Source organism: Cebus imitator, unplaced genomic scaffold (genome assembly GCF_001604975.1).
Source record: "Cebus imitator isolate Cc_AM_T3 unplaced genomic scaffold, Cebus_imitator-1.0 Scaffold532, whole genome shotgun sequence".
In the NCBI taxonomy this organism is placed as follows: Eukaryota; Metazoa; Chordata; class Mammalia; order Primates; family Cebidae; genus Cebus; species Cebus imitator.
This window is the reverse complement of record NW_016107847.1, coordinates 467,178-486,827: the sequence shown is the minus strand read 5'-3', so window position 1 is coordinate 486,827 and position 19,650 is coordinate 467,178. Positions and strand designations below refer to the sequence as shown.

General features: G+C 38.6%; 1 long non-coding RNA gene across 1 annotated transcript in view; it reads left to right on the top strand.

The window, feature by feature from the left end:
• The window catches only part of LOC108293328, a 269,698-nt gene that overhangs the window by 115,855 nt on the left and 134,193 nt on the right, over positions 1 to 19,650 (top strand). Inside the window, exon 2 of the long non-coding RNA XR_001820643.2 lies at positions 10,211 to 10,422. This is a non-coding gene — a long non-coding RNA (uncharacterized LOC108293328). The remainder of the gene's footprint in view (positions 1 to 10,210; positions 10,423 to 19,650) is intronic.

The window sequence follows — 19,650 nt, the reverse complement described above, 5'->3', positions numbered from 1 at the left end:
AAAAAAAAAAAAAAAAGGAAGAAAGACATTAAGCCAAGTCAACGTGCCAATAAAACAGGTCCTGAATTGTTTTCATCTTATATTGTTGGGAAAAAGTTGATCTCTTTGGCCAACTTCCAAAAAAGAGCTGGGTAAGTAAGCACTATTAACAGAGAACTGAGTAAAGCAATGATTTTATTACTTGATTTTGTTCTTTTTATATCTCAATGTATATGTTATTGTATGTGTTCTTTTTGTGACATGTATACTTATGAATATTATGTATTTACTTTTATGCTTGTGTGTGTGTAATCTAATTCAGAAGAATTCTATGAAGCAATATTTTGTATTATGAAATGTTTTCATAATAAATACATTGATAGAATGTTTATTTCAGTAGTAAATTAGTAAATAAATATAAAATGATGTCATTGACTAGTATAAGAAGGAAAGATTCATATTATATGCAAAATTTCATTCTCACCTATGTTTTTAAATCTGTATGTGTATGTGTGTGTGTTTATATGCACACATGTTTACGTTTGACTGTTGGTTTTGGAATTTTTTTTTTTTTGAGACAGAATCTTGCTCTGTTGCCCAGGCTAGAGTGCAGTGGCATGACCTCAGCTTACTGCAATCTCTGCCTCCTGGGTTCAAGCAATTTTCCTGCCTCAGCCTCCCAAGTAGCTGGGATTACAGGTATGTGCCACAATGCCCAGCTAATTTTTATATTTTTAGTAGAGATGGGGTTTCATCATGTTGGTCAGGCTGGTCTCAAACACCTGACCTCAGGTGATCCACCCGCCCTGGCCTCCTAAAGTGCTGGGATTACAGGCATGAGCCACTCTGCCTGGCCGGTTGTGGAATTTTTCGTTGCATGTCTTTAATTGGCCAGGGGTTGGAGAATGGGAAGGAGGATTAAGTTGCTGAGTTTGACAAACTGAGATAAAAAGCATTTACCAGACAAGGTACCCAACAGGTGCTTGCTACACAACCTATGCTACTATGGAAGACATAGTCCTTGACCCAAAGGAGTTTGAAGTTGTTTCTATGACAGACAAACGTCTGTTTAGTGGAATACAAGGCAGGCTGATGTAAAGGCTCAGCTAGAGGTAAAAGGAAGTTGATACTATAATAGGATATAGGGTTTCAGCTCTTGTTTGTTTCTTAGAATCCTAGCAAATAGAAAGACCTGTGAATGCTGTATAATCCTACACTTTATACAGCTGATTTTTAAGAGTGTATTTGTCAAATACACTTTTTAGTGAATTATTATATTTTAGTGAATTATTCACTAAAGAAAATGTTTCTACCCCATAAATAAATCTTTTTTGTTAGAGCTGTTGTGATTTTGTTATAGTGTACCCTTTAATATATTATTTACTGAAGGATTTTTTACCTTGTAAGCATGATATCATTAGCTTCTTTTCCTTAGAAAAATGAACAACTTTAAAATTATCTTGGAAATTTCCATTTTTCTAGAATGTATTATGTTTATCCTGGGAGAATATTTGTAAATGAGGATTGATTATTAATATTATTTTCTTGGGTAAAGGGCAGAGATTAAATTAAAAGAACTTGTGGCCTGAAATTGCTATTAGTTAAAAGACAGTTGTAAATAACTTGAAAACAGGTTTCATGAGCACTACTTTATTTCCTGCAAATAAGAACTCTGATGACACATGGTAGGTGTTTTCTTGCTGACTCTCTTTGTAATTTTAGGTCTGATCTTTTCAGTAGCAAATTGCATTCAGGCAGCAAAGGAAGGGATAAAGATTTACACATGTAAACCTCAGTAGAATCTTACAACATTTCAAACACTAGGGTGATAAAGAGAAAACTTGTAGGAAGTTTATCATTGCCTGGAATGGAAAGAATGTTATTTTTATCAAAAAAATTAAGAATTAAGAAGGACTTACTAAGAAATTACTTATGCCTAGGAGTGTGACCAAAATAGAAGTACCATAAAAAGCTGCCTACTTGAGTAGACAAGATTAAGAACTATGAAAACATCAAATGCTAAAACAGAAAAGTCCCAGTGCAGGGTTCAAACAGCTTGTAAACTCCTACCTAATATGTTCATCCTCAGTGTTTTCCTTTGCCTGTATAAAGCAGCACAGTTATGTTTCCATTTACACATTAAAGCCACTTGGTTTCAGGTCAAATGTTTGTGTTTGGAGTTAAAATCAAAATGAAACAGCAAAACACTGGTTGGCCAGGTGTGGTGCCTCATGCCTGTAATCCCAGCACTTTGGGAGGCCAAGGTAGGCAGATTTGCGTAAGCCTGAGAGTTAAAGACCAGCTTGGCCAACATGGTGAAACCCTGCTCTCCAAAAAATACAAAAATTAGCTGAGCATGCTGCTGCACTTATAGTCTCAGCTACTCAGGAAGCTGAGGTGGGAGGATCACCTGAGTCTAGGAGGTTGAGGCTGCAGTGAAGTGTGATTGCGACACTGCACTTCAGCCTGGGCAACAGAGTGAGATCCTGTCTCAAAACAACAAAACAAAAACAAAAACAAACAAACAGAAGCACTATAAAGTTCTATAAAGTCAGACAAGAGAAAATCTTGAAATCAGAAGGACATCAGGGAAATCTTTGAACTGGTTAGAGCAAGTTTCTGTGGGCAGAATCACCCCAAAATCCACTTCAGATTCCAAATCTAATGTTGATTTAAGATCTGATCTACCCTCGCTCAGGTTGTTGAGGTTTTCGTCTTTGCTGATGGGAATTTTGCCTGGGAAAGGAGAGGAATGGAGCTCAAGCTCATTGAGATGGTGGTCACTGTGAAGAATTTGGAAATGTTTGGGAGTAAAGGAGTAATGTCCTGAATCTTCCTTGTGAGAAGGCCTTACCTGTTCTGGCCCTGAACCTAACCCTTTGAAGGGGTCTCACCTCTGAGGGTGTGAACTCTCCTGGGACCTAAGAGCTTTTCTTTTCCCTTCCTAAGAAGCTGCGTGCTCCTGGTGCCTACTTATACATTACACAATTTCTCAGATGACTTTATGGATCAGTTAGGCCTCTGTTTACTATTATTTAACCTCCAAGCCATATACTGCATTAAGCAGAAACAGGGACTTTTGGACTCATAGCCAACAGAACCAGAATAAGGTTGATTTCTGGCGCAAGTGGTGAGAGAAAAGTATTATTTTCTCTCAACTCAGCTCTGCTCTTCTCATTGTATTCGCTTTACTCTTAGACAGGTTCTTCATTCGTGAATATAAAAGGGATGAGTGCCGGGTGTGGTAGTTCATGCCTGTAATCCCGGCACTTTGGGAGGTGGATCACCGGAAGTTGGGAGTTTGAGACCAGCCTGACCAACATGGAGAAACCCCATCTCTACTAAAAAATACAAAATTAGCCGGACGTGATGGTGCATGTCTGTAATCCCAGCTACTTGGAGGGTTGAGGCAGGAGAATCGCTTGAACTCGAAAGGCAGAAGTTGCCGTGAGCCGAGATTGTGCCTTTGCACTCCAGCCTGGGCAACAAGAGTGAAACTCTGTCTCCAAAAAAAAAAAAAAAAAAAAAAAAAAAAAAAAAAAAAAAAAAAAAAAAAAAAAAAAAAAAAAGAAAAGAAAAGAAAAAGAGAAAGAAAATAAAAGGGTAAGCAACTTCAGACTTAACATCCTTTCCTGTTCAAAATCAGGAGCCAATAGTGATTTTCAGTAAAATATTTCACTGCATCTCAGTGGCTTCAATGGAATCCCATGTACACCTCTGAACTAATTTCTGTGGGTCAGGGGAATATAATAAACTGATTAGCTTAAGACTGACTGGGTCACATACTCCATTCCTTAGGTTAGATTCCCACCCAAAGCATATAAGTTTGAATGTAGAAAAGGTGATATCTAAGAGGAAATAATAAATGCAAACATTAGGTAACAAAATAATTGAATTTATATACCATTATTACAGCCACAGGTTTTGTTCTGATTGCCAGTAATTAACAATCATCAGGCAATAATTTCTGCTTTTCATGGTTACCTACATAAAGCAGAGGGATGCTGAGCATTCACCAATAGCAGCCACACATGTGCACTGTGCCTAAATATCTGATGTCCAAATACTGTTGGCCTCCAAATCTCTCAGAAAGTATAGAAAGTATACTGATTGAAGCAGCATCCGCTGTCATCATGGGTGTATGATCATATAGGCATGTGGTTAGAGTGTTTGAATAGTTTTCTATTTTGTGAATGAAGGTCTTTTTTTTAAATTGCATTTTAGGTTTTGGGGTACATGTGAAGAATATACAAGATTGTTGCATAGGTACACACATGGCAGTGTGATTTGCTGCCTTCCTCCCGAATGAAGGTCTTTTTTAAAGCCAGAATTGGGCACTGTTGGTAGAGGATTCACTAAACTCTTTCTCCTTCTGCATAAGATTTTGGCCTTTGGTTAACTCTGTAGCTCTGTTTCCTTGAAAACAGTAAAATGCCAATCATGTTGAGGTAAAATTGGTTAGGGTAAAAATGACCATTGGTTAATGAAAATGACTGCCTTGGAGAAGGGAAATTTACCTGGTCTGGCCCTGACTCTGCTCTCCAAGAGGGGCTGTTTTTTCACTCTGTCATTCATTGTATTCCCTGGTTACATCTGAAATGGGAGATGAGGAGTAAGCCCTCCTTAGTAGCTAGTTTGAGATAACTATAAATTCTAAGAGGAAGCTGTAGCTTTGGGCTTCTCTGAGTGCAGTGACTCTTGTAACCAGGGGTGTCTCTTGGAGGGACCTTGGAAGTTATGCCTATGAAGTTGTTACAAAGACGTTGGTTCCTGTTAGGAATGAGGCTTTCAAGACTGGTTGCTCTTGAACTTGCCTAATGTGTTTTTACATCTGTTCTTGAACTGTCACTTGGGGGCCAGATAGAATAGCCTTGGACACTGTATAGATGGTTCCATGGATTACTGCAAAACTCCAGAGAAGAGGAATGCCTGATGCTGCTCTGTTGGCAAACTCTCTGAGTAGGCTGGTGCCAAATATTGACTGTGGTAGTCTCATACACCTGAATGTTCAGTTGAGCTCAAGAAGACTCACTGAAGGTATTGCAGACACATATGTAAAATGCAGCCTGAAGCAAGGATCAGATTCCTGATCTCATGATGTGGCAGAACTGGAGAACTATGCATTTTAGCTGTTTCCTTTTCTCTCAGGGCACAAAGCTGAACTCTGTTTTCCAGCTTATCTTGCAATAGATGTGGCCATTTGACAAAGTTCTAATCAGGAGAATGTGGAGGTGAAAGTAAAAAAAGGGACTTCCAGACCTAGTCCCTGAAAACCTCTTCTGTACTATCTCCCATCTTTCCTCAACTGGTCAACCGATGCCCAAGAATCTAAGACATTAGAAGAAGGTGAAACATCAAGAGAGGTCATCTGCAGTCAGGAGTATTCAGTTAAAGTTGAAATAAATAAGGCATACTCAATTATATTTAGCCAGAGTAATTTGGGGGCTTAGCTGTGAAATCTATTAGTACTTCCTTAACTAACACATTCCTCAGATCTATACATTTTCTCATTGTGTACCAGGAGATACAGGCCTGCTGTGTTTTCAGGAATGGCTTTAAGATTTTTTAAAACCCTAACATGCAAACACAAGATGTATGTTTACATCATGAACTGATGATTTAAATATAATACTAATATGCTTTTGGAATCATAAGAATTTGGGATACAACTTTGTCTTAGTTTATATTTTGCTGCTATAGCAGTATCTAAGACTTGGTAACCTATAAGCAATAGAAGTTTATTTGGCTAACAGTTATGGAGTTCTGAACCCCAAGATCAAGGGGTTGCATCTTGTGAGGACCTTCTTGCTAAATTATAACATTGTGGAAGACATCACATGGTGAGAGAAGGTGAGAGGGCAGGAGATGGAAAAAGGGAGCTGAACTCCTGCAGTCACTAACTTACTCCTAAGATAGTGGTAATAGTCTATTCACGAGGGCCCTACCTCTTAATATAATCACAATAGCAATTAAGTTTCAGCATGAGCCTATAATTTCAGCTACTTGGGAAGCTGAGGCAGAAGGATTGATTGAGCTCAGGAGTTTGAATTCAGCCTGGGCAGCATATCGACATACTATCTCTTTAAAAAAAAAACACCCAGAAAGAAAAACAAAACAAAACAAAAAACCATGAATTTTGGAGGGAACACTCAAACTATAGCCAACACTTACTTACAAATAGAAAAAAAATAGCCAGGAGGAAACATTTCTATAAATGTTGCTGTCTGCAAATGATACTACCAAATTTCTGTCTTATCAGTTCAGGATGGCAGAGAAAGATTGGAGACAGACTGAGTTGTGTGCTAAAGGTGAGAGAAGTTTTATTTTTTTTCCTTCTTCTGCAGCCCTAGGCTGAATGGAGGTTTAGTGGTGTTTTAGCTCATTGCTGTTTAGAGTCATATTTACTATGCTGTAGATGGACAGCCAATGGAACATAAGTCCATGAGAAAAGGATTCTGTGGTTACATATAAATTAGGAAAATACCGCATACTATATTTCTACAGGAGAGTCTCAATGCATATTATCAGATTGAAAACTCTTAGAAAATCTAGAGTCTATTTAATAAATGGTGCTGGGAAAACTGGCTAGCCATATGCAGAAAACAGAAACTGGACCCCTTCCTTACACCTTATACAAAAATTGACTCAGGTTGGATTAAGGACTTAAATGTAAATCCAAAACCATAACCTAGAAGAAAACCTAGGCAATACCATTCAGGACATAGGCATGGGTGAAGACTTCATTACTAAAACATCAAAAGCAATTGCCAAATTGCTTTTGGTAAAAGGCAGAATTGACAAATGGGATCTAATCAAACTAAAGAGGTTCTGCACAGCAAAAGAAACTACCATCAGAGTGAACAGGCAACCTACAGAATGGGAGAAAATTTTTGCAGTCTACTCATCTGACAAAGGTCTAATATCCAGAATCTATAAGGAACTTACACAAATTCATAAGAATAAAACAATCCCATCTAATAGAGGGCAAAGGATATGAACAGACACTTCTCAAAAGAAGACATTTATGTAGCCAACAAACATATGAAAAAGTGCTCATCATCACTGGTCATTAGAGAAGTGCAAATCAAAACTGCAATGAGATACCACCTCACACCAGTTAGAATGGCAATTGTTAAAAAGTCAGGAAACAACAGATGTTGGCAAGGCTGTGGAGAAATAGGAATGCTTTACACTGTTGGTGGGAGTGTAAATTAGTTCCATTGTGGAAGACAGTGTGGCGATTCCTCAAGGATGGAGAACCAGAAATAACATTTTACTTAGCAATCCCATTACTAGATATGTATCCAAAGGATTATAAATCATTCTGCTATAAAGACACATGCACACATATGTTTATTGCAGCACTATTTACAATAACAAAGACTTGGAACCCACCCAAATACCCATCAATGATAGCCTAGATAAAGAAAATGTGGCACGTATACACCATGGAATACTATACAGCCTTAAAAGAGAATGAAGCTGGAAGCCATTTTTCTCATCAAATTAACACAGGAATAGAAAACCAAATACCACATGTTCTCACTCATAAATGGGAGTTGAACAGTGAGAACAAATGGACACAAGGAGGGGAACATCACACACTGGGGCCTGTCAGTGGGTCAGGGGCAAGAGGAGGAAGAGCATTAGCACAGATAGCTAATTCATGCAGGGCTTAAAACCTGGATGACAGGTTGATAGGTGCAGCAAACCACCATGGCACATGTATACCTATGTAACAAACCTGCATGTTCTGCACATGTATCCCAGAACTTAAAGTAAAATAAAATTTAAAAAAAAGCCTGCAATAAAGGAACTTGTTTTTAACATTGTCAGTTTATCATAAATAATGATATATAATATAATCTTGTTAGAAAATTTATATTTTACTAAATTGTTATAATTTTATCTACAAATAAATAATTTATTCAGAATAAACTACCCCTAAATCTCAGTGATCGTTTGTTCTCACTCATTGCGGCCCACTGTAGGTCAGTGGGTGGTTGGGAGAGGATGGTTGAGTTCCATTCAGGGACCCAGGTTCCATCCACAATGTGTGGCCATTATCTTTCTGGGCTTCAGAGTTCCACTGGATTCTTTGAATCCAGCTAGCTGCAGGAAAATATGAAGAGACACTTGGTCTTAGCCACCTTTGGAAGTGATGATTTCCACTACTCCTTCCGTTTCATTAGTGAATGCTATTTTGTGGGCCAGCAATTTAGCTAGTTCAGGTTGTTAAAGTTTGATCTGGCCTCAGGTTTGATGAGCCATCCATTTTTTTCCACCAAACGATTGATTTACTTCTGGCAAAGAATATTAAGATTCTTACCATCTTGAGAAGCCATATTCAAATCTGGAACGTCTGCTCCTACTCTGTCCTCTCTTCTTTATAGCATGTGAATTTCAGCTCTGGAAAGATTAATATTGTTCTATAGTAGATCCATGTCTCTTTATCTTCTCCAGGGGCTGAGAGGTTCTTCAAGATACCTTAAAAAGGCAGCTTATAACAAATTAGGTTGGAGGCAGTGGTTGAGAAGGGCTCATCAGTCTTGACTCTGGGCTTTTTATCTCGCCTCAACCAAGGCAGTCCAGCTTTGATATGTATAGTTAAAAGAAAGGGTTATACTACTAGTGAAAAAACTGAAAACTATGGCTATTAGCTAAATCAATCACTTCTCAGATGAAAAACTGGAGGCCCAAGGAAGTTTATCAATTGGCCTGACATCACACAGATACTCTAGGAGGACCTGGCATTTATAGTTGAGTTTCCTGACTCTCTGATCAGTGCTCTTTGTGCTGGGGTAGCTGCCTACTACTTCTCTCCTTGTGTGTGGCATGTGATCTGAGGTCTCAGATAAAGGGAGGGGAGTCAGGCTCTGCTGATGCCACTAAGGACATAGGCAGGCAGATTCACCTCCTGCTTTTGGTCTCTTAATTCCCTCTAGGTGAAGCAAGAACAAGCCTGTCTTCCCATCTAGGGCAGGGCTGCTCTGTGAGAGGCTGATGGTGCACCCTGCTGGGATCTTGGCACTTCTCAGGCATTTTATTAGCCCCTATTTACAGAGACACTGCCTGAATTCCTTCTGCCACTCTATCCCGCACTCCCTATGCTGGTGGCGAACAGTGCCATTTTAAAATCTCAAGCAGGAGACAACATAATTGTCTCATTATATTTAAGTTTTTGTAATGTTGTTCTTTTTCAGAGTTGTGAAGATAGAGTGGATATAGGTCAGCTTGATTCTATTTTTCTCTATCAGTGGAATGCAAATATTAAATATGCAAAACATGGGGCACTCTGTCCATGTCTCCTTCCCCCTAGTTCTCACCACATGACATTTGTTTCTGCTCAAGACTGGAAAGAAGTGATTGCTTTAGATTTGCTTTTCTTTTACCAACCGAAGAAATACCTTACTGTGTCTTGTTTAAATGTGGCTTTTCACACAGTTCCAGCTTTTGAGGGCAGAGAGGGGTACAAATAATCTATGTGGTAGGCAGTTTTATTGCTCGGAAAAGAAGAAAACAGACCCCAATGTTTGGAATGCCAGTGACTTAGTTTCTAGCAGGTTTGCTACTTGTTCCAACGCCAGAAAAGACTCACATAAATTTTGGCCATGAGAGGGAGGGGTTCCCTGTAGGCCAAAGGAAGGGTCACTAGAAGTTGAGGGGGATATGGTATGCCTCTCTAGATTCCAAACTTTCCTTTGCTGCCTATCTGATAGCCAGGTGAAAGCTGAGATTACTTTGTATGAGAAGGTTCTGTGGGTTGGTGTTCATCAGGGAAAATGATCAGGACAGACTTTGCTGGCCAAGGGTTTGCCCATGTTTTGAGAATGAAAACGCGTTTACTTGAGAGTGAGAGTCACTTGGTCAGCTGTTTATATTCCATTTTAAAATATTTTTGTGCTTGCTATTTTTTTCTTTTGGTGTTTGACAGATGAGCAAAAATTCTTTTTAATAACTTTAAAAAAGCTATCCCAGTGCTGACCAGGGAAGAAAAAGTGATCAAATTGTCTAAAAAGGAAACATTATACATTTGAGTTTTTATTTGCTTAGTACTAATTCTATTTTCTCCTCCCACCTTTTTTTCTAAATGTGTAACAACAAAGGGGGAGATAATTTTTATTTTTCCCAAAATGCTTTCAGGGAAATCCCTTTTAAACCTATGGATTTTAGTCCAATGAGGAATCCTCTTCCTTTGGTCTAAATTTTGCATATCGTCTGTTTCTTGCAGGGCTTCCGTATTGTCTCAGCCTCCACTGGAAATGCAGCAAGGATTCCTAGCACATCCCAGTTGCCATAGCAACAGCAGTCTTTCCCATAATGAGCTGCATCATCTGAACTGATGTCACAGCATCATGCAGCAGGTCAAACAAGGCATCTCCTAGTATTGCATCCTACAGATGTGCTGTAAACATCAAAAGAAGACGGTGGGATCAGGAAATGGTGAGTGTTAAATGTCTAGGCCTTAATTGCATGGCTGTTTTGTTGGTTAGTCGGTGTCTGCTAAGGCGGAGATTGGGGGATGTTGTCTCTGCTTAAAATGGACTGGGGGAAGAAGGGCTGTTTTACCTAAATCTGTTTTTCAGCCTGCCGGGTTAAGACAAAGGCCTGTAAGAGTCATATAGGAATTAAAATATGTAGAATTATTCTTGCTCCAGCTCTGTCTGTATTTTTAAGTGTTCTTACAGAATTTTTCATAAGCATAAGATGATTTTCAATTGCAAAACCCCAAATAAGCTTTAAAAGGAGTAGTTAACAGTATTTAAGCATTGTAAAAATATAGATTTCTTTTCGGGAGGCAGAGCTAATTGGCCTCCTCTTTGCTCTTGTGAGTTATGAAATATTCAGTGATTTGCAGTATGAAAGTCAGTATTTACCTCGGTTGGGTTTCAGTTTCTTCATGGCAAGGAACAAATGCTGAATAAGCATTTGACATAATCCTGATGTGAAAGAGGATCTCTTGCATATTCAAGACAGAATTTATTAAAAGCAGAAAGACCAAAACCAAATGAAATTATTTGAGCCTTTTGATTTATATGGTAGTTCTTCAACCCATGTCTTTCACAGTTAGTTGAAAGACCGACACATATTTTTCCATCTCTAGCTAGTCTCTGAAATAGCAGGAGTTGTTTGCAGGCTGACTTGTAACTGAGAAAGGAACAAGTCTCCTCTCTGCGGCAGTTGCAGTGAAGGGTAACCCTGGGGAGAGCCTCTGAAGTGACAGTGGTGTTGCCATGCCTTGCTTAACTTTAACAAAAATCTGGTATGATAAATAAATGTCAGGGTCCTCAGTGGTTGTAGGAAATACAGATCTCTGGACTCAGTCATAACCTCAACTCAATTCCAAAACTCTAGATAAACATGTATCATTTTCATTTCAACTCCTAGCTCTGTTTTTAGGCATCTTCACTATTATTATTTTTTTCTAAAAAATGTAGTCTGATGGTGTCAGATAAGGACCAATATGTTGCCTTTTGTTTTGGGAAATGAAATGGATTTCCCTGGTGCAGCTGATTGCTACTAGGGGAGAGAAAGGAGGAGGCACATGTCAGTTCAATTGATCAATATGTCCACTTAGAATCAGGGAGTGGTCTGGTGGCTTAGTGCTGCCAAATTGATAGTTTTTACTCAAAAAGTCTTACAGGAAAGAATGGCAACCATTGAATTCCTCTTCTTTTAGTCTGTTTATTGAGGCTAAAGAAGAAAAGCAATACCTTTAGCTAGCTTGGAGTAATTTTTTTTTTTTCACAGAGTTGAGCATATTAGGCACCAGCCAGAGGAAAGGCCTCAGATTTTAATTTGCTTGTTTATACCATATCACGCACATGCTTGCTACCTTCAGTCCTGTAAGCTTATGTTTCTCACATGCAGCTGTATAGGATGGGAGAGGTCAGCTCAGCCTCGCTTTATCACAAGCACTTAGGAGCATGAATTGTTCATTGCCTGCTTTTTTATGTCATATAATGTGAGCAGAAAGCTCTGCTGGGACTGCTGGGTATGAACGCATCTAAGTCAGAAGCTCTAAGGTGACAAGGAAGAGTGCTAGATGGTGATGGGGGAAGGGAAAGTATCTTGTAGCTAGATTATAAATCTGGAGAAAATAACTTAGTGCCTTTTAGAATTCTCTTAAATTATTATTTCTGAAGAAAAGCCATGAAGAAAGACTTGTTTAGTAACATGAATTTCTAGGAGTTAAAAAAAAGCAAAAGGCAGCATTTTAATGAGTTTTCTATTTGCTTAATTCTTGTCTCTTTTGTCTAAAGTGCTCTCAGCTGCTTCATCATGGATGATTTGTCCAATTACTGGAAGTTACAAAAGCTAGATTCCTTAAGGGCAGTGTTAGAAAAAGTGGAGTCATGCTTTGAGGGTGGGGAAGGGCGCTGGTGGGTGTGGACTGACGCAGTTATCTAGTGGAACATCCTCCCAGTTCAGACAAGCCTGTAATTTCTCCCCTCTGCAAATGTTCAAAATGCAATTACAGTTCTCCAACTTTATGCTTTTGTGCTCTTTTTGCTCCAGGAGAACAAAGCCCTGGTAATGGGAGCTGTCATCCTAATGCTCTGTTTCTTCATTTCTTTGCAGAGGGCCACAGCCTGCACTGCTCTCTGATTAGCTGCATGTCTTAATTACTGGCTAAGGCTATTTCAGTTGTCTGAGTTTTAATATATCCCCAAGGGGTGGATGGTATGTGTGTGTGTGTGTGTGTGTGTGTGTGTGTGTGTGTGTGTGTGTGTGTGTGTGTGTGTAGGGGAAGGGAGAGATTTCTCTATGGCCGTATATATTGGTGCCTCACTGAAACTTTCTACAATGTAAAGAATTATGTTTCACAGTAATGATAGATCAAGACCATGTTGATTGGATCAAGTTTAGGCCATGGAAGCCTCACAAGAAGTTAATGTCCTCTATACTTTTGGTTATGGCTTTTATAAATAAGTCACAAAGTTACAAAGAAGTCAATTCTTTGTCGATAACTAGGCCACAGTGGGGGGGGGGATGATAAAAATAATAATCATAATAACAATCATAGCTATCATTTATTCAGTTCTTACTATGTATCAGGTACTAAGGTAAGTTTTGTGTATATCTTATTTGGCCCTTATTATTATGAAGTAGAGAGTAATAGTCTTACTTTATAGGATTAGGCGTTATTATTCACATTTTGCAAAAACCAGTCCTTAGCCAGGAGAGTAAATTTGGCTAAGGTTATAGTTAATAAGTGATTGGGCCAGGATTCCAAACCGACGCAATCTGGCCATTCAGCACACATGCTTACCCATAGTCATCTCAGTTTTATGACATCTTAACTGTGTCTACCATACAGACCAGTCATGAGTACTCTATCATATGTACCCCACCCCTCCTCATTCTAATTGAAAAATCAGATTTCACATGTAGAATGAAATCTTATTTGCAACACTAAGATTGATTTCACTGTAAGTATGAGCATGAATATTGATCAGATGTGAATATTTACTTTGTACCTAGAGATTTAAGTAATGAAGAATTGATGCTTAGACCTTTGCCACTACCCTTGCTAACCTAAGTTTGTAGCAGAATCTCTGTATGAAAAATGTTATATCAGTAAGTGTGGGTGTGATGGATTTGAACTCAAAGTAGGTCTTTACCCGAGTCAGTAATGATTCAGCTCTGTTATATACCTGTCTTACCAGCTATATTTGTGGTGCTTTGTTAACTTTAAGGTGTTTGTATGCCCAGGCAACACCAGGGCATACAAACGGAACAGAAGCAGAAACTTCTCTCATAGTCTGGAAAGTGTAATCTGAATCTATCTTTTAGGTTAAGAAGATAAATAGAGGATTTATTTTGCTGAATTTATCAGTGGCTGAAACCAAACTCTGTCTACTCTGACAAGCTACAAGAATGGCAGTCTTGTATAATATCCTGGAAGCCTTGTGTTTGAGAAGAGTTAATATAGTCATTTCTGTATCATTTTGCTCATCCCCAGCTATCCACGCCCAGTGTCATTATTGGGCTCTAAGGGCTGTTCTTTGTTTGAGTGTGGGGCTAATGCACACACTGACAGCATGTTGATATTGATTCCAGTATGGTGAATACTTAGAAATATTATTCCACAGGGCTCATTAGCCTTTTCTAGGTTCCAGGAAGAAGTTAACCTTTGTCCTAACCTACTGCAAAGAAGCCCAAGCTTGTGTCTGCATGAGGTACAGGAATGAGAGGCTGATCAGAAAGCATCAAAGCTGCTAGGTGCAATGACTACAGGAGTTAGATTCCAATTAGGAAATAAAATAGCCAGTGGAATTTAGGGAAGTTGGTGGTCCTTCTACGTGTCTCCGATTCTTTTTTTCCATTTACAGTCCTAGAACCCATGAAAGGCAATTTGTTTTGATCCCATGAATTCAATTCAATAAGTGTTTACTGAATATCTCCTATATGCCAGACATTGTCAGACAATCTATGGCAATGAGCAAGACAGACGCAAATTGCTTCCAAGACTACATTCTAGAGGGGAAGGCAAAAATGGGTAAATTTGTAAAATAATTTATTCCCTCTAATACTGCAACACTATTTATTTTTATCCCTCATGCTATTAGATAAGCCCATTATCAGTGCATATTTGTATAGATGCATATGCATATATGGTTTATATATGGAGGTAAACCTACTGCATTAAATAACAACTTTTTAAATTCTTACTTGGGTTTGGATTAGAATCTTTCTGGATGTGGACAAGTCCAAAAAGGCAACTACCATTTTTTGGGTATAAGCTATGTTGAGAAATATAATTAGTCAAATAGTGCATGTCTATCTTAGTTGACAAACAACACATGAAAATATGAAATGCATATGGCAAATCAGTTAAGGAGACATATTTTCATTTTCCTTTCTTTTTTTAAAATATATTTTATTGCACTTTAGGTTCTGGGGTACATGTACAGAACATGCAGGATTGTTGCATAGGTACATACATGGCAGTGTAGTTTGCTGCCTCCATCCCCGTCATCTGTATCTGGCATTTCTCTCCATGTTATCCCTCCCCAACTCCCTACCCCCTCACTGTCCCTCCCCTAGTACCCACCAACAGACCCCAGTGTGTGATGCTTCCCTTACTGTGTCCATGTGTTCTCATTGTTCAACACCCACCTATGAGTGAGAACATGTGGTGTTTGCTTTTCTGTTCTTGTGTCAGTTTGCTGAGAATGATGGTTTCCAGATTCATCCATATCCCTACAAAGGACACGAATTCATTGCTTTTAAGGCCTGTATAGTATTCCAGGGTGTATATGTGCCACATTTTCCTTGCCCAGTCTATCATCGATGGGTATTTGAGTTGGTTCCAGGTCCTTGCTATTGTAAACAGTGCCACAATGAACATACGTGTACATGTGTCTTTATAATAGAATGATTTATAATCCTTTGGGTATATACCTAGTAATGGGATTGCTGGGTGTAATGGTGTTTCTGGTTATGGATCATTGAGGAATCGCCACACTGTCTTCCACAATGGTTGAACTAATTTACACTCCCACCAACAGTGTAAAAGTGTTCCTATTTCTCCAGATCCTCTCCAGCATCTGTTGTCTCCCGATTTTTTAATGATCATCATTCTAACTGGCGTGAGATGGTATCTCAGTGTGGTTTTCATTTGCATTTCTCAAATGACCAGTGATGATGAGCATCTTTTCATATGTTTCTTGGCCTCATATGTGTCTTCTTTTGAAAAGTGTCTGTTAATAGCCTTCGTCCACTTTTGAATGCTTTTTTTTTTCCTTGTAAATCTGTTTTAGTTCTTTGTAGATTCTGGATCTGGGTATTTGCTCTTTGTCAGATGGGTAGATTGCAAAAATGTTTTCCCATTCTGTTGGTTGCCAGTTCACTCTAATGATTGTTTCTTTTGCTGTGCAGAAGCTCTGGAGTTTAATTAGGTCCCATTTGTCTATTTTGGCTTTTGTTGCCAATGCTTTTGGTGTTTTAGTCATGAAGTCCTTGCTTATGCCTATGTCCTGAATGGTTTTGCCTAGGTTTTCTTCTAGGGCTTTTATGGTGTTGGGTCTTATGTTTAAGTGTTTAACCCATCTAGAATTAATTTTAGTGTAAGATGTCAGGAAGGGGGTCTAGTTTCTGCTTTCTGCACATGACTAGCCAGTTTTCCCAACACCATTTATGAAACAGGGAATCCTTTCCCCATTGCTTGTTTTTTGTCAGGTTTGTCAAAGATCAGATGGTTTTAGATATGTAGCATTGCCTCTGAGGCCTCTGTTCTGTTCCATTGGTCTCTATCTCTGTTTTGGTACCAGTACTGCTGTTTTGATTCCTGTAGCCTTGTATAGTTTGAAGTCAGGTAGCATGATACCTCCAGCTTTGTTCTTTTTGCTTAGAATTGACTTGGCTTTGCAGGCTCTCTCTAAACTTCTCCATATGAAGTTTAAGGTGGTTTTTTCCAGTTTTGTGAAGAGGGTTATATGTAGCTTGATGAGGATAGCATTGAATCTATAAATTACTTTGGGCTGTATGGACATTTTCACAATATTGATTCTTCCTAACCATGAGCATGGAATGTTTTTCCATCTGTTTGTGTCCTTTCTTATTTCCTTGAGCAGTGGTTTGTAGTTCTCCTTGAAGAGGTCTTTTACATCCTTTTTTAGTTGTATTCCCAGGTATTTTATTCTCTTTGTAGCAATTGTGAATGGCAGTTTGTTCTTGATTTGGCTCTCTTTAAGTCTGTTATTGGTGTATAGGAATGCTTGTGATTTCTGCACATTGATTTTGTATCCTGAGACTTTGCTGAAGTTGCTTATCAGTTCCAGGAGATTTTGGGCTGAGATGATGGGGTCTTCTAAATATACAGTCATGCCATCTGCAAATAGAGACAATTTGACTTACACCATTCCTGATTGAATACCCTTTATTTTTTTTTCTTGCCTGATTTCTCTGGCTAGAACTTCCAATATTATATTGAATAGGAGTGGTGAGAGAGGGCAACCTTGTCTGGTGCCACATTTCAAGGGGAATGCTTCCAGTTTTTGCCCATTCAGTATGATATTGGCTGTGGATTTGTCATAAATAGGTTTTATTATTTTGAGATATGTTCCATCGATACCTAGTTTATTGAGAGTTTTCAGCATAAAGAGCTATTGAATTTTGTCAAAGGCCTTCTCTGCATCAATTGAGATAATCATGTGGTTTTTGTCTTGGCTCTGTTTATGTGGTGAATTATGTTTATAGACTTTTGTATGTTTAACCAACCTTGCATCCCTGAGATGAAGCCCACTTGATCATGAGGGATAAGCTTTTTGATGTGCTGTTGCAATCGGCTTGCCAGTATTTTATTGAAGATTTTTGCATCTCTGTTCGTCATGGTTATTCACCTGAAGTTTTCTTTCCTTGTTGAGTCTCTGCCGGGTTTTGGTATCAGGATAATGTTGGTCTCATAAAATGATTTAGGAAGGATTCCCTCTTTTTGGATTGCTTGGAATAGTTTCAGAAGGAGTGGTACCAGCTCCTCTTTGTATGTCTGGTAGAATTCAGCTGTGAACCCATCTGGACCTGGACTTTTTTTGGGTGGGAGGCTCTTAATTGCTGCCTCAACTTCAGCCCTTGTTATTGGTCTATTCAGGGTTTCGACTTCTTCCTGGTTTAGTCTTGGGAGGGTGGAAGTGTCCAGGGATTTATCTCTTTCTTCCAGGTGTACTGGTTTATGTGCATAGAATTGTTTGTAGTAATCTCTGATTGTAGTTTGAATTTCTGTGGAATCTGTGGTGATATCCCCTTTATCATTTTTTATTGCATCTATTTGATTCTTCTCCCTTTTCTTTTTTATTAATCTGGTTAGTGGTCTGTGTATTTTTTTGATCTTTAAAAAAAACAAGCTCCTGGATTTATTGAGTTTTTGAGTGTCTATCTCCTTCAGTTCTGCTCTGATCTTAGTTATTTCTTGTCTTCTGCTAGCTTTTGAGTTTTTTTGATCTCACTCCTCTAGCTCTTTCAATTTTGAAAATAGGGTGTTGATGTTATATCTTTCCTTCCTTCTCATGTGGGCATTTATTGCTATAAATTTTCCTCTAGACACTGCTTTAAATGTGTCCTAGAGATTCTGGTATGTTGCGTCTTCATTCTTGATGGTTTTGAAGAATATGTTTATTTCTGCCTTCATTTCATTGTTTATCCAGTCTACATTCAAAAGCCAGTTCCGTTTCCATGAAGTTGTGTGGTTCTGAGTGAGCTTCTTAATCCTGAGTTCTAACTTGATTGCACTGTGGTCTAAGAGACTGTTATGATTTCTGTTCTTTTGCATTTGCTGAGGAGTGATTTACTTTTAATTATGTGATCAGTTTTAGAGTAGGTGTGATGTGATGCTGAGAAGAATGTATGTTCTGTGGATTTGGGGTGGAGAGTTCTGTAAATGTCTATTAGGTTTGCTTGGTCCAAATCTGAGTTCAAGTCCTGGATATCCTTGTTAATTTTCTGTCTCGTTCATCTAATATTGACAGTGGAGTGTTAAAGTCTCCTACTATTATTGTGTGGGAGCCTAAGTCTTTTTGTAGGTCATTAAGAACTTGCTTTATGTATCTGGGTTCCCTGTATTGGGTGCATATATATTTAGGATTGTTAGCTCTTCTTGTTGCATTGATCCTTTTACCGTTATGTTATGCCCGTCTTTGTCTCTTTCAATCTTTGTTGGCTTAAAGTCTATTTTATCAGAGACTAGGATTGCAACTCCTGCTTTTTTTTTTTTTCCTCTCCATTTGCTTGGTAAATGTTCCTCCAACCCTTTATTTTGAGCCTGGGTGTGTCCTTGCATGTGAGATGGGTTTCCTGGATACAGCACACCAATGTGTTTTGTCTTTTTATCCAATTCACCAGTCTGTTTCTTTTAATTGGGGCATTTAACCCACTTACATTTAAGGTTAATATTGTTATGTGTGAATTTGATCCTGCCATTTTGATGCTACCTGGTTGTTTTGCTCATTAGTTGACACAGTTTCTTCATTGTTTCCATGGTCTTTACTATTTGGTACATTTTTGGAGTGGCTGGTACTGGTTCTTCTTTTCTGTGTTTCGTGCTTCTTTCAGGAGCTTTTGTAAGGCAAGCCTGGTGGTGACGAAATCTGAGCAATTGCTTGTTCCTAAAGGATTTTATTTCTCCTTCACTTATGAAGCTTAGTTTGTCTGGATATGAAATTCTAGGTTGAAAGTTCTTTTCTTTAAGGATGTTGAATATTGGCCCTCCTACTCTCTTCTGTCTTGTAGGGTTTCTGCCAAGAGATCTGCTGTGAGTCTGATGGGCTTCCCTTTGTGGGTAACACGACCTTTCTCTCTGGCTGCCGTTAGCATTTTTTCCTTCATTTCAACCCTGGTAAATCTGATGATTATGTGCCTTGGTGTTGCTCTTCTTGAGGAATATCTTTGTGGTGTTCTTTGTATTTCCTGGACTTGAATGTTGGCCTGCCTTGCTAGGTTGGGGAAGTTTTCCTGGATAACATCCTGAAGAGTGTTTTCCAGCTTGGATTCATTCTCTCCGTTGCATTCAGGTACACCTATCAAAAATAGATTAGGTCTTTTCACATAATCCCAAATTTCTTGGAGGCTTTGTTCATTTCTTTTACTATTTTTTCTCTAATATTGCCTTCTGATTTTATTTCATTGAGTTGATTTTCAATCTCTGATATTCTTTCTTCCGCTTGGTCGATT